The following is a 15,949-nucleotide window of genomic DNA, read 5'->3' as shown; positions in this document are numbered from 1 at the left end:
ACACGACGAAGGAAACCAGTTTGTAAAGTCAATGTTCCTCATGATAACACATCTACCACAAACTCTAAAGGGTTACAACAGAATTCTCATTCATAGGCCAAACTGGCAATGTTCCTCATGATAAGACAGAAGCCAATTCATCAATAGATAGATGCGAAGATTGAGAGCTTGCCACCACTGTGATTTCCAAAAATCCATGATACTTAAACATGAGTGATGTTCATCTGATACATTCACTTCATCAGCAATGCGTCTGATCTTCTTTAGATAAATGACATGAATGATTATTATTAGACACTCAGTGATAACAGTTATCAATTTGTCTGGTGCCGCTCATAAGAACATTTTTATTAATATCAGTCACAATGCATTCTGCCTTGCTAAAATTAACAGTATAGCCTTGATCACATAGTTGACTGACACTAATTAGGTTTGCCTTGAGTCCTTCAACAAATCGTACATCATTTAGACATGGTAGATTATATTTCTTAATATTTCCTTTTGCAATGATTCTTCCTTTTGCACCATCTTCAAGCATAACATGTCCAGATGTACACTTTTTTAGTTTAGAAAAGAATGATCTATTTCCAGACATGTGTCTAGAACAACCGCTATCAAGATACCAAACATCAGTCGTGGCCTGTACAGTTGTGAAAGCGATATTACATTCTCCAAACTGTTTAACTCTCCAGACCATACGACTTCTTTTTCTTTTATTTTGATTTCAGTATTAGATTTATGCTTTTGACTGCCATACTTTACCTTCCACTGATACAATTTGTCTTTTTGTAGCATATAGCAAAATGGTCTAATATGACCTTTCTGACCACAGTGATGACAAACCCATCTAGTAGTTTTAGCTGAAGAGCTAGCAACTTTCATTGCAGTCACTGTATCTGACTTGTCTTTTACTGAAGCAGGAACAAACTTTATTTCAGTTTTAGGATTAATATTTCTTACTGAAGAATAAAAACCAAGACCATATTTGCTTGAACTAATATGTCCTGAATTTAATATTACGTCTAAATTCTCAGCCCCTGAATTCAGCATCTTCACAGATTTTATTGTCTGATCATGTTCATTCTGGACTTCTTTCAATTTTAGCTTTAAAGATGATATGACAGACATTAATCATTCATTTTCTTCCATAAGGTGTTGAATTCTTTCTTTTTGTATTGGTCTGGCTTCAATATCTTCTTTCCACAGCACTTTAAGTTCCTCAAAAGTCAACTCATTATCACAATTTTTTTAGAACTTTCACTTTCATTAGAATCAGTTTCTGTAACGCGTACAGTGAATGCATCATGCCATTATCTTCTTCACCATCATCAGTGTCTTCATCTGACAAGGTAGCACAAAAATTTTTCTGAAAGTTTTTATTTTTTCTTCTTAAAAACATGACACATTCAGCCTGATAATGACCAACTCCTACACATTCTCTACATCTAAAAGACCTTCCTTCTCCTTCTTTTTTCTTCCCATAGTCTCCGTCCCTCCTGTTTGAGGCTTCATTATACCTTCTTGTAGTGTTCTCACCGTCTTTTCTTTGATAGTGATTCGGATTCTAAGCGTTGGATCCTGTAGTATTCATATTTTTCAATTTTCTGACCACCTTAGATAACTGATCCGTCAGAAGAGCTATTAACTCATCCAAGTTAGCTTCATTATTAGAATGATTCATTGTAGCCTTTTTTTCATATGTGGATTTAAACGTGATCCCCTTGCCTTTCTTATTCTCTCTATCAGATATTGCCATCTCAAACGTAGCAAGGACCCAAATAACTCATCAAGTCTTAATGTAGTAATGTCATGTGCTTCCTCTATGGCAGTGACCTTCATGCCAAATTTTCTTAGTAGAGACCGAAGCACTTTTCGCATAATCTTAGAATCAAAGATTTTTTCACCAAGTAACAGAGATTCATTAGCAATCTCCAGCACTATCTCATTGTACTAAAAAACTGATCATCTTCATGCAGGGATGAAAACCCTTTACAGCTGAAGAATTACATAAACTCAATTTTAATTGGAACCTTAAAAATAGCAATACATTGGCAAAAAATAGAAAAATAATTTTTATGGTTAAACATGCTTTGAAGAAAAATACAGAGAAGAAAAAACTTACGCTCGTTGACGACTTTGAATCTACCAATCACCAAATTTTAGGGCACCACTACTTGGAAACGTTCCTATTCTCTGATTGAGATGGTTTGTGGGAACCAAAATTGGAATAAGGGAATTTTTCTTAGAGAGAAACTTTTGCTCAGAGAGAAATGGGAGAGCAATTTATTTTCACAGAATCCACCACCATTTTTGTTACGCAAAGTATTCCCACTTCTTCAGACGGAAGAAGTGGAAAGTTGGAGATAATAAATGGGAACGTGGGAAAACCACCCACGTTCCCTATTAACTTAATAATAATTATTAAATTAATATATATTAAACTAATTAATTAATTTAATTAAATAAATAATTAATTAAATCATATTTAATTAATATTTTCATTTAAATCATATTTAAATGAATATCTCTCGCATAACCTATAGTTTTAATTTAATTAAATCAAATTTAATTAAATCAAATTAAACTAAACTATTAATTAATTCTCCAGTTAATTAATTTCTAAATTAAATATCTTATATTTAATTTAATCCATAATTTGAATCATATTCAAATATAAATTTCTCTCATAACCTATAGTTTTAATATGTATCATATACACATTAAATTTTAACTTATAGTTTTAATATGAATCTAATTCACATTAAACTAATATTTGAACTTATTCAAATATTTTATTCTCTCATAATTTAATTTTGAATCATATCCAAAATTAAATTTATATAATAAAGTCTAATTAAAATATAAACTTTATATTATAATGTATCAATATAAATTATATTAATTCACAAAGTAAATTTGAACATTTCAAATTACAACCAATATAAATAAATCTCATTACTCTTTATGAGCTAGGAAGGGGACCTAATGGACCTACAGATCAGAAGCTACAACGATATGAGATTAATTAGCTAAACTCATTAACTACATTAATCAATATTCGTTAACTGTGTGTATACTCCACTAAAGACTCACAGCTGAACTCTTCTCACTGTAGATATATTTCTGTGTCCACGGATATAGACCAATACCAGTAAGTTAGTCCTTCATAAGTGTTCGTAACACCAGCTTGGTCAAATTACCGTTTTACCCCTAGGTTACCTCTAGTCCTTAAATACTAGTGCTCCTCTAATGAACAACCTGTTTATGGTCCAACCACTAAACAGAAACCTCTCTCGTGCCATGGAGAGGGTAGGGCCCTTTGTTCAAGTTCCGGAGACACCATTTAAGGGAACACTTATCTACTTACCCTAAAGGTGGGAATGAGTGAATTTCATTTTGTGTGATTATGTTCCCAGCTCCCCACTCGGTCTTGCCCTCAAAATGATAAGCATATTGAGTCGGCAATTTGGCCACTCTCACCTGTACAAATCAAAGGACAATCCATCGCAAACAGGAGTTCATAATACACTCAGGATTAAGACTAAGTCACCTAGGTCATCCTAATGAAATTGAAATCCAACTAGTTAACGGAGTTACATCTAGTGATTACTATTTCGTGGTCAAGTCTTATGCAAACTCATTGCATAGGATACCCTCACTCGCATGTCGCATACATGAATACATTGGATCAATGTGTTTGTATCAAATACAAAGTGAGCCGTATCCATAGTGTGAACAGGATAAGGTACCCAACCTTAACCCTATACTATAGACTCTTTAAGCTGATCTTGAACATTGATCCCCGTATGTCTCTACATACTGTTCAAGACTTATCAAACAGCTTAGGATGTTAGTTTATTGGATTTAGGTTATTAAGACAAAACTAATAATATAATCAATAACACTTATTAAAATTATAATAATAAAATACTTTATTAATGACGCTCAATTGATTATATTTACTATCTACGAGTTTTAGGACATAAAACCCAACACTTCAAACATTTTCAGTGCTTCAAATTTCGATGTTATCAGCTGTAATCTGGATATCTTGACTTTAGAAGTTCCTTCATAAGCAACTTCCAATATTCTCCATACTTCTTTGGCTGTACTACAGGAATTTATCAGTGGAACACATTCAGGTCCGCACCATTGAAAATCACATTAATAGCTCTTGCATTCCCAATTGATGCTTGTTCTTCAGCATCAGTCTAATTAACCTCAAGTTTTGGTAGAGATACACCATCCACAGTAATCATCGGAGGTTCATAACCAATAGCCAGGACTCTCCATGCTTTTCCATCTAATGTTTTAATAAAGAATATCATACGAGGCTTTAATATGAGTATTTTTTACCATCCAGTACAGGAGGACGTGAAGCTGAAGGTCCCTCTCTGATTATCTCCATGGTTTTGCAAGCTACTCTGATACAAATTGAAAAAGCAATGTGAGATAATCAATTAATCCTTCAGTTAATATTAAAGCTAATGACTGTTGTAATAGCTAAAGGGCAGCAGAAGAGAAAAACACAATAAACTTTGGTAACCTAGTTCGACCAATGATGCCTACGTCTGGGGATCTGTGCACAGTCCTGATGAGTAATTTTGTTAGGAGTCACTTTCAGTCAAAATACTTAGAAACAGCATATGAACTTTGTTCTACTATATGACTAAGTAGTATGGTTAATAGCTTCAGACTTCAGGCTCCCCCTGAATGCATGAATGAATCTCTTCACAATATCTTCATCCTCTTCTCAAGTTTTCTGTGACCACTCGAATCACTACTATGTCGTATACCTTACTCAGGCTCCCTCTGAATGTCTGACTTCAGGCTCCCTCTGAATGCATGAGTGAATCTCTTCGATAATATCTTTATCCTCTTTTCAAGTTTTCTGTGACCACTCGAATCACTACTATGTCGTATACCTTACTCATCATCAATATCAACTTAGATCAACATGCTGATCTTATTGACATAAGATCGTACTTCCTTTTCGTTCTTGCAACTTTTGCAATCAGTTTTTCGTTAACCTTGAGCCGTGAATAATCTTTTTAATATTTTTCTGCACACATACCCTATCTTCGAAAGCCCTATTTATACATATAGGATCTATATATATAAATCTTATTTCTTAAAGATAATTAGCAAGATTCCTAAAATAAAGGAGAATCTTTTTATCCTTTAATTATCTTATCTTTTAAAAGAATAATCTCATAATATCTTTTAGACAAAATCTTCAACATAATCAATGAGGTTCACATATTGGTGAATCATTAATACTAGGTTATTGTAATAAAGTCTCCATATCTCCAACATTTATGAATGCTTTTCCAATTAACATTGTTTTAGAGGCGAAAGCCTTTATTTTATCGAATTAACTCTAACTAGCCCAATCCATATCTAAAGGTAGTTCTCTAAGGCTAAATCAATTCCTTAGCTTCTTCTTAAACACGGAGCGACACCAATTGATGGGATAGCGGCACCAACCAAAATCCTTCCGATTCGATAGTTCGATCCACGATTTCTTATTCATGGACAATGATAAGATCCTTATTTTTAGTAGCACAAGAGGTTGAGATTTCTTGCTCCTCTTTATGTTCTTCTTTATTTTCTTATCTTAGGAAATATTGATCGGTTTCGAATGAGATCCTAATTCCTAAGGCGAGACTTATTTCAAACTTCAAACTCTATTTCCTTTTCTTTACATGTCAATGCTTGTAAATATAAGTACCAACAGTGACCATGCGAGAGGCTGATGGAAGGAGATCGTGATAAGAGCGATAACTTTAACATCAAACTCTAAGGATAGAGGAAGGCGAAGAACTGTTGCTCAAGACCTTTACTGGCTTTCATCAAAGTCATTATTATTGTTTCTTTTTCTCTTAGAATGTGGTAAGATAAAGAGATTGATTAAGAACTTGATGCTAGTAAAAAAACTTGAACCATCTCTTTCTACTCTGCCAGACGGAAAACAAGATTACTTGATTCTTCATGTATGAAGAGGTGGAAACCTCACTCGTGGATGATACTCGTGCCTTTTAGATCTTCTTCCTTCTATAGCGAATAGACGAGTATCATTTACATTATTCATTATTCACTATTCATTTCTCATAATCTCTTTGCAAGAAAGCTACTTCCAAAATCACTTGCTTCATACACAACTTGTCACGTGAATGAATTGAACCTTTCCTTTTGATCATCTTTATTCATTTGCACTTTGCTCTCCCCTTCAAAGTCCATAGAAATCGGTTTGCACTCTTTCACACTCCTCTTTCATTCAAAATGAAAAGGACGGAAAAAATGGGAACTGACTCTGATTCTAGATGAATGAGAAGGAACCCCACCAATTCCCAAAGGTGAAAGAAATCCGAGACTTACCGGCTCGATTTCGCCTGAGGCTTTATCAGCTTTCTACTAGAGTGGCACAATAAAGCGAACTACTTCCCTTTTCAAGAGGGACAACTACTACTACCATTGAATGCGCTTTGGCCCTTCCCTTCTACCTTTCGGGCTAGTGAATCTAGATTCCTTCTCATCAGCTTCAGTCTCTTTTTGGCATGGTCTTGCACTTTCAAACCTGTATGCCTCTGTCCCTCTTCAAGCGCCTCATGCGAGATTCCTTTCTTATAGACTCGACAGACGGTGAATTCGACGATCTCTCTATAGAACCTTGCTCACTTCGACTTAGGAAAAGAGACCAGGTTCGATATGCCCTTCAAGTATACTCCCTTGAAAGCTTGAAAAGCCTGGAAAGAAAAAATTAGACTAAATAAGGAAGACAGAACGGTAGGCGGAAAGAGAAAGCTCGTCGCTTCTCAAATTCCTTGCCTTAAATGAATCAGTTCGGAGGACCATTCCGAATGTTAATATGGATTTCTGAATTCTTCGGATGGGCGATCTTTTAAGAGGCATCCGAATCCAAGATTCAAGCCCACTGGTCCAACCTTTATCCTCTCTCACTAACTAGAGCAATCTCGATCCCTTCGCTCGCAAACTCTCAATATTAGTGGACTATTGAAGCTTTCAATGTACATCTGAGGACAAATCTTTCACTCACTGAGAAGTGAAAACCTATGACTAGATCGTTCTAAAGACGGATGTGACAGAAAGAAGTGGCATTTGAAACTGTTGCTGATAAAGCCCACGGAGCGGAAGGATCAATGAAATATGATTGATACTTCCAGCTATCTTTCTTTAGTTAAGGACAAGCCAAGAGCTAGAAGTGAGAATCAATTTTCATTTAAAGGAAAGCGCTCGAGGAGGGGAGGTATCGAATCGAACAATCGAAAGCTTCTTTCTTGAAAGTTGTTCGAGTGGAATGAGTCAGGTCTTTCCTACTCTGTCTTCCTTCACTTAGGAAGTGATACTGACCGAGTGTGGGAGCCTGCAACCTCTCGCCTCTTCTTCTTTATTTCTTTGTTTATCGCCCTTCAAACCTGGTCTGACATATACTCTAAAAATGGGGCGACTCGACTAGATAGAAATTCAGTCCCAGTTCCCGCTTCAAGGGAATGAAAAGGATCAAAATTGAACAAGGAGAAGGAGAAGGAGAGGTTCAAAGAATTTGAGAAGCTAACGAGTTTTGCTTAGGGGAATAGTTCAAGATGAAAGAATAGAAACGAAAGTAGAACATTTCTCATTTGAAGGGGATTGAAGGGGCAAAGAATCAATATGCTAAGGCGCGACCCAATATGAATTAATTAGATAGATTCAGCTTGAAGGTAGTAGGGAAAGATTCCTTCCTTTTTCATTACTTATATCTCCGCGCCTAGGCTTTCTCGACGAGACTGAACTGAGTTAAGGATACGTTGAGAATTTGAGAAAAAAATACCAGAAAAGAGGAGGTTTCCTCCTTGTAAGAAGATGAAGAAGTTCAGAGGTTGTAGTAGGATAGGCATCCCTTTCAGTGCTGGTTGCATAAATCAATACGACCAAATCATCCCCTTACATACTGAGGATGTACTCATTCCAACCTAAAGAGAAAGCTGACTCTCACTCCACACTTGCTATATTAGCTTGATTCGATCGAGACCATACTACCACTTCACTAGGAGCTCTCATTCCCTCAGACGTCACTGGGACAAGAGTTGGGGATTCCAAAACCTTTCGCTTGAGGTCAATTTTTGGTTTTGTTCTCGTTGATTTAGTGGTTGGTCTTGCAAAGATGAAAAGCTATTATTATTCATATTGTGTATGATGAATGAGTAAACTTTAGAATGCCAAGTGTGTAAGTGCGAAAAATTTAAATTCAAACAAACCTAAAAAGTATTCAAAACACGTCTTAGCTTCCAAATGACCTAATAATGCTTAAGTATAAGTTTGTAACTCATAAATTACCAAAAACTTCAAAAAGTGGGAAAAAAGCCCTTCAATGGTAACCATGTCTGTATGTACACAAACTTAGTTTGAAACAACCTAAAAGGTGTTTTGAAAACATGTCTAAGTACAACTCAAACTGAAAAAGTAACCTAAAAGTGCTCAAGTGTAATTTCGTAACTCATAATCTATCAAAAAGTTCAAAAAGTGTAGAAAAGGCACTTCAAGACCCAAAATGGCAATCAAGTGCGTAAGTGCAACAAATTGAGTCTCAAACAAACCTAAAAGGTGTTCAAAATGTGTCTAAATATCACTTGAACTATCAAAACAACCTACCAAAACTTAAGTGTAATTTTGTAAATCATAACCTACCAAAAAATTCAAAAAGTATGAAAGAAGCACTTCAAGACCGAAAATGGCAACCAAGTGTGTAAGTGCAACAAACTTTGTTTCAAACCAATATAAAAAGAGTTAAGAATGTGTTTAAGCTTTCAAAATGACCGAACAATGCTTAAGTGTAAGTTCGTAAATCACAACTGACCAAAATTACAAAGAGTGCGATAAAAGCACTTCCCAACATGTCAACCAAGGGTGCAAGTACAACAAACTTAGTTCCAAACCAAAATAAAAACAGTTTAAAACCTCCTAACAATGTTTAAGTGTAAGTTCGTAGCTCATATCCGGCTAAACTGTTAAAAAAAAGTGAAAAAAGCACTAAGTACCCAAAATGCCAACCAAGTATAAAAACTTAAAAAGTGTTCCAACCGTGTCTATGTATCACTTGAACTTTGAAAACAACCTAAAAAAGATTAACTGTAAGTTCGTAACTCCTAACGTACCAAAAAGTTAAAAATTGTCAAAAAAGCACTTTAATACAAAAAAAATTCCCAACCAAATGAGTCAGTACGACAATTGAGTCTCAAACCACCTTAAAACTATTCAAATTGTATCTAAATATCACTTGAATTTTGAAGACGATCTACCAAAGCTTAAGTGTAAGTTTGTTACTCAAGACCTAGAAAAAAGTTGAAAAAGTGAAAAAGAATATTTCAAGACTCAAAATGGCAACAAAGTGTGAAAAGTTCAACAAATTAAGTTTAAAACAAACCTAAAAAGTGTTGAAAACGTGTCTACATATCAGTTGGACCTTAAAAACATCCTAAGACATCTTAAGCGTAAGTTCATAACTCACAACCTAGCCGAAAGTTCAAAAAGTGTGAAAAAAGTACTTCAAGACCCAAAATGGCAACCGTGTGTGTAAGTGCAAAAAACTTTGTGTTAAACCAATCTAAAAAGTGTTCAAAAAGTGTCTAAGTATCACTTGAACTTTCAAAACAACCTAACAAAACTTAATTGTAAGTTTGTAACTCATAACGTACCAAAAAGTTCAAAAGAGGTTGAAAAAAGCACTTCAAAACCCAGAATGACAAGTGTGTAAGTGCAACAAACTTAAATTCAAACAAATCTAAAGAGTATTCAAAACACTTCTAAGCTTCCAAAAGACCTAATAACGCTTAAGTATAAGTTTGTAACTCATAACTTACCAAAAAGTTCAAAAAGTGTGAAAATAGTGCTTCAATGGCAACCATGTCTATATGTGCAACAAACTTAGTTCGAAACAACCTAAAAGGTGTTCAAAACATGTCTAAGTACCACTTGAACTTAAAATGTAACCTAACAATGCTCAAGTATAATTTCGAAACTCATAACCTACCAAAACATTCTAAAAGTGTAGAAAAAGAGTCAACCGAGCTACAAACTCAATGCCTTAAGATTAAATCCTAATAAAGACTAAACATCATTCCAACGATCAAAGAGAATGCAAGCAATTGATTGAGGTTAAGTTTAAACTAGATTTATTCGGTAAAATAATGTTTAGATAAACCCGAGGTCTAGCTACTTCGACGCCTAGACATGCTCTAAAAGGATTAAAAGTGCCATATGCAACCATAGTGCCAAACCAACCTAAGTAGTGTCATATGCAACCGAGTGCCTAAGTACAACAAGCCTAGTGCAAAACCAACATATATACACAAAGTATGAATATATGCATGATTGGCTACCATAGCTGCAAGATAGCCTCAACATATTACAACTCAAAGTATACAATAGTGTGTAATATTTGCATGATTTCAGAATGAGAAATGATGTCTACATACCTCAACCACATTGTATATTTTTTCTTTCAACTCAATCAAGACTAGCTTCCAAGATACATGTGTAATTGTGATATGATGATAAACACAAGATGATTTAGAAAAAGTGTATCATAGGCACGTAATAATAGGAAACCTAGAAAACTAGCAAGAAGCATCCATGCAAAGTAATAAGCATGCACTCAAACATTTATTGCACTCCTACCATTGACAATCAAGCATTTAATAGGAAAAATTATGGTATAGCGAAGAAATGGAGTAAACATATAAGTTAAGTAAGCTATTACCCACTTAAGTGGACAGTACGAGGGCTTCCTTGTGAGCAAGAATTTGATTCACGTCCTCTTGCTGTAATTTACCGATATTATCCTTCTATTTTTAATTTGATGATCAAATGCTTCTCAAGCTTAAGGATGCTATTAGACTCTTCGAATGGTGTTTGAGGCAGAAAGTTAAATGGGAAAAATCTACTATCAGTAGAGTTAATATACCCGAGGATATCCTACTTCAAACTGCTGCTTGATTGGCTGCAAGGAAGAAAATTTACCCATTATATACTTAGGCCTCCCTTTAGGAGGCTATCCTTAGTGTAAAGCATTCTGGCAACCAGTCATCGATCGTATTCATAAGAAACTAGACAGATGGAAGTGCTTTAACATCTCTAAAGGAGGAAGATAAACTTTGTGCATTGCAGTCTTGGCAAGCCTCCAAACTTATTATCTATCCTTGTTCTCTATTCCTCAAAATGTGGCAGTTTCCTGGAAAAAGTTACAAGGAATTTATTTTAGGAAGGTTATTCTGGTAGCAAGCTTAATCATCTTGTCAAATGGAACTTGGTTACTCTTTCTTTAAAGGGTGGGGGTCTCAGTCTTGGTGGCATCAAAATTCACAATTATGCCTTGTTAGCAAAATGGGGCTGGTGATTTGCTATGGAAGATTTTGCCTTTTAGAGGAAAATTATTCGTAGCACCCACGATAAAGAGCGTTTTGATTGGTTCACAATGGAAAAGTTTGGAAATAGTCTATGAAGCCCATGGATTAGCATCTCAAGGGTGTGGAGGTTGGTTGAATCTCTTTCATTAATTAAACTTGGTGAAGGTAGCAGAACTAGTTTCTGGTTAGACATTTGGGTTGGAACCTCCCCTCTCAAAGTTCTTTTTACCTTACTCTATATAATAGCCTTACTTACCAATGGCTCATTTTGTAACGCCCCGAATTTTCGAGGTAAACTTTTATCGTTTTATATAATTTTTCGGGAATGTTAAATTTTGGATTAATTTCTGAAATTCTGAAATTAATATTTGTAAATTTATATAATAATAATATAATAGTAATTATATTATTATTATTATTATTATTATTTATTATAACCTTTATATATAATTTAATATTAATATTATCTTTTATTATTATTATTATTAGTATTATTATTATTATTATTAATTAATTATTAAAAGTTAATATATATATAATAATATTTTATATATTATTATTATTAATTATAATTATTAAAAGTTAATATATATATAATAATATTTTATTTATTATTATTATTATTATTTATAATTATTAAAAGTTATATATATATATATAATAATAATTTTTTTTAAATTAAACCCTAAAACGCGCGTGAGACCCCTCCCCCTCATCCATTTTTCTCGTTTCGTCTTCCTCGCGCGCCGCAGCCCATCTCTTTCCTTCCGTTTCAGCGCCGCCGTCCACCATCTCTTTTCCGTGCACGCCGTCGCCTCCATCCCCATCTTCTCCGTCGCGTTCCGTCCCCGTTTCCATCTCTGGCGTCGGCAACGTCTTCGACTTCAACATTTTCGTCCGCGGCGGCTTCCTACCATTTCGGATCTCCTCTCGGTTTCAAACACTCGGACGCCGCCGTGCGTCCTTCGTCCGACCGTGTCGGCCGTCAAGCCGTCGTCCTCCGCCGCGTGGAAGTAGAGCCAGTCGTCGGACTCCACCCAGCCGCGACACATCTCCGTCGTCGAACGCCCGAAGGTTTTCGTTGAGGTTGCCCGATTTCAAGCCGACCCGACCCGAAAACCCGAATCAAATCTGACCCGTGTTTCAAGCTGCGAGCCGCGAGCCAAGTGGAGCCGAGCCGCGAGCCAAGCCGCGAACCGAGTTAAGCCGCGAGTCGCGAGCCGAGCCGAGAACCAAGCCGAGTTAAGCCGAGCCGAGCCGAGTTGAGCCGAGCCGCGAGCCGTGAGCCGAGCCGAGAACCAAGCCGAGTTAAGCCGAGCCGAGACGAGCCGCGAGCCGCGAGCTGAGTCGAGGCCAAGCCGAGCCGAGTTGAGCCGAGCTGTGAGCCGAGGCCAAGCCGAGCTGAGCCGAGAGTGAGCCGAGCTGTGAGCCGAGCTGTGAACCGAGGCCAAGCCGAGCCGAGCCGAGAGTGAACCGAGCCGAGCCGAGAGTGAGCCAAGCCGAGCCGAGCCACCCAAGCCTTCCTTCCTCCACTCCGGGTCACGGTGAGTTTTCGGTAAGGATTGTTTTGATGAATTCCCTAATGTTGCTACATCCGATTCGAGTTTGAATATTGGAATAAGATTTGGTCCTACCTTTTATCCCTTGAAGGTATTAAGGAGTTGACGTTCAAGTTTTCGGGTTCGCGCAGGCTTGGTTGGAGATAGCTTTCTTTTCCTTGGGTAAGTCAACGGTTGTTTCTTAGGGCCAAATAAAATGACTTCTACTAGTATCATAGTTTAAAAACCCTTGTGTTTTCGTTCAGGTGGATCCGTTGAGCGTGGACTCGATCGAGGGGCATAACCAAGTTTCAGGTAAGGGTTTTTCCTACTACTGGACCTCGGAGCGAGGTTGGAAACGTAGTAGTCCACAGGGGATTACACGTTAGTAACTGTACCGAATAAATATATGAGTGTTTGACTTTTAAGCATTCTTATTATATTCTTGTCTGATGTAAGAGTAACGCGACTACTAGTTGTAACTTGTGCGCTATCGGGTATAAGGAGTTACTTGCTAATAGACCCCGATGCTGGATGTCCGGTATAGTGTGGTTATGTTAATGGGTTACGTGGTAGATTGGAATTGTATGTCGATAGACCTTGAAGTTACTGTTAGGTACGTGGTAGTCATTGGTCTGGACATTGATCATGGAGTTTAGACGGGGAAGGACAGTGAATCCGATTTTGATTGATTAGTTGATTAGGTCTAGGGGTTACCATAATGGTGTGCGAATTGGAAACGCGTATGGCAACTGTGGGTGTAGTTGTTTAAACCTGTACTATCTGACTGGCAAAGCCTATGGCGAAATTGTAATATGAGTGTTGATGGGGTATGACTGTTGTAGACGGTTTAGTATGGACTGAGGGGTAAAGGTTAGCTTCATCTATGGGGTAGTGTGCCTTACTGATATGTGCATCCTTCGGGAGCACTAGACTGATATGTGCATCCTTCGGGAGCACTAGACTGATGTGTGCATCCTTCGGGAGCACTAGACTGATGTGTGCATCCTTCGGGAGCACTAGACTGATATGTGCATCCTTCGGGAGCACTAGACTGATATGTGCGTTCTACGGAAGTTAACTGTTGTTCCCTAACGGGCCCAGTAGTGGGTCCCTTACTGGGTATGTTTATACTCACCCTTTTCTCTTCTTAAACTTTTCAGGTAAGGGCACAGCGAGGGGCAGACCGACGAGAGGCAGGAAGGACGCGTGAAGGCCATATGGACGCGTCTGGTTTTCTTATTGCTTCCGCTATGTATTTTTGTCAGAATATTTGGTTTGTGATTTTGAACTGATGACTTGAGTTTTTATTTGAAACTTTTGTGACTGTGATTTCAAATAGGGCCCGAAACTATTTTTTTTGTAATATTTCTAACGTTTTAAGAAATCGTAACCGGTCCGTTATAAATTTTATGTTGTGTGGTCGAGTTTTGGTATTTAGTAGTAACCTCAGCTTAGTCCGGAAAGTTGGGTCGTTACAGTTGGTATCAGAGCCTAAGTTTTAGGTTCTGTAGACTGGCTTATAATGTGAGTCTGTGTTTTGTGTCCTTATGGCTAAAACGATACTTGCCGCTCGTCAGGTACGCTCTCATGAAAGTATATGTATAACTCTATATGCATTACCTTACCTAAGTTAAACTGCAAAGATAATTACCATTTATGACTAAAGGGATCATTGGTGGTTGTTAGGGAAATGCCGCCAAGGAGAGGTGCACGTAGGGGTGGCCGAGGAGGCCGAGGAAGAGGAGCAGGACGCGTTCAGCCTGAGGTGCAGCCTGTAGCCCAAGCCACTGACCTGGCTGCGCCAGTTACTCATGCGGATCTAGCCGCCATGGAGCAGAGGTTTAGAGATTTGATTATGCAGATGCGGGAGCAGCAGCAGCCTGCCCCGCCAGCTCCAGCGCCAGCTCCAGCACCAGCTCCTGCACCAGCTCCGGCTCCAGTACCAGTTGCGCCCCAGGTTGTGCCGGATCAGTTGTCAGCAGAGGCTAAGCACCTGAGGGATTTCAGGAAGTATAATCCCACGACATTCGATGGGTCTTTGGAGGACCCCACCAGGGCTCAGCTGTGGTTATCGTCTTTGGAGACTATATTCCGATACATGAAATGCCCTGAGGATCAGAAGGTTCAGTGTGCTGTTTTTATGTTGACTGACAGAGGTACTGCATGGTGGGAGACTACAGAGAGAATGCTAGGTGGTGATGTGAGTCAGATCACGTGGCAACAGTTTAAGGAGAGTTTCTATGCGAAATTCTTCTCTGCTAGTTTGAGAGACGCCAAGCGGCAGGAGTTCATGAACTTAGAGCAGGGTAACATGACAGTGGAGCAGTATGATGCGGAGTTTGACATGTTATCCCGCTTCGCTCCCGAGATGATAGCGACCGAGGCGGCCAGAGCTGATAAGTTTGTTAGAGGCCTCCGACTGAACATTCAGGGTTTGGTCCGAGCTTTCCGACCCGCTACTCATGCCGATGCACTGCGCCTGGCAGTGGATCTCAGTTTACAGGAGAGGGCTAACTCGTCTAAGACCGCTGGTAGAGGTTCAACATCGGGACAGAAGAGGAAGGCTGAGCAGCAGCCTGTTCCAGTGCCACAGCGGAACTTCAGATCAGGTGGTGAGTTTCGCCGCTTCCAGCAGAAACCTTTTGAGGCAGGGGAAGCTGCTAGAGGGAAGCCGTTGTGTACCACTTGTGGGAAGCACCATCTGGGCCGTTGCTTATTCGGGACCAAGACTTGCTTTAAGTGTAGGCAAGAGGGTCATACAGCTGATAGATGCCCGTTGAGACTTACGGGGAACGCGCAGAATCAGGGAGCAGGTGCTCCACATCAGGGTAGGGTCTTTGCTACCAACAAGACTGAGGCTGAGAGGGCAGGCACGGTGGTGACAGGTACGCTTCCAGTATTGGGGCATTACGCCTTAGTTTTGTTTGATTCGGGATCGTCACATTCTTTTATCTCTTTCGCATTTGTGTTGCATGCCCGCTTAGAGGTAGAGCCCTTACACCA

The sequence above is a fragment of the Cucumis melo genome, chromosome 11, assembly GCF_025177605.1.
Source record: "Cucumis melo cultivar AY chromosome 11, USDA_Cmelo_AY_1.0, whole genome shotgun sequence".
In the NCBI taxonomy this organism is placed as follows: domain Eukaryota; kingdom Viridiplantae; phylum Streptophyta; class Magnoliopsida; order Cucurbitales; family Cucurbitaceae; genus Cucumis; species Cucumis melo.
The sequence above is the reverse complement of the archived record's forward strand: the minus strand, read 5'-3'. Positions refer to the sequence as shown.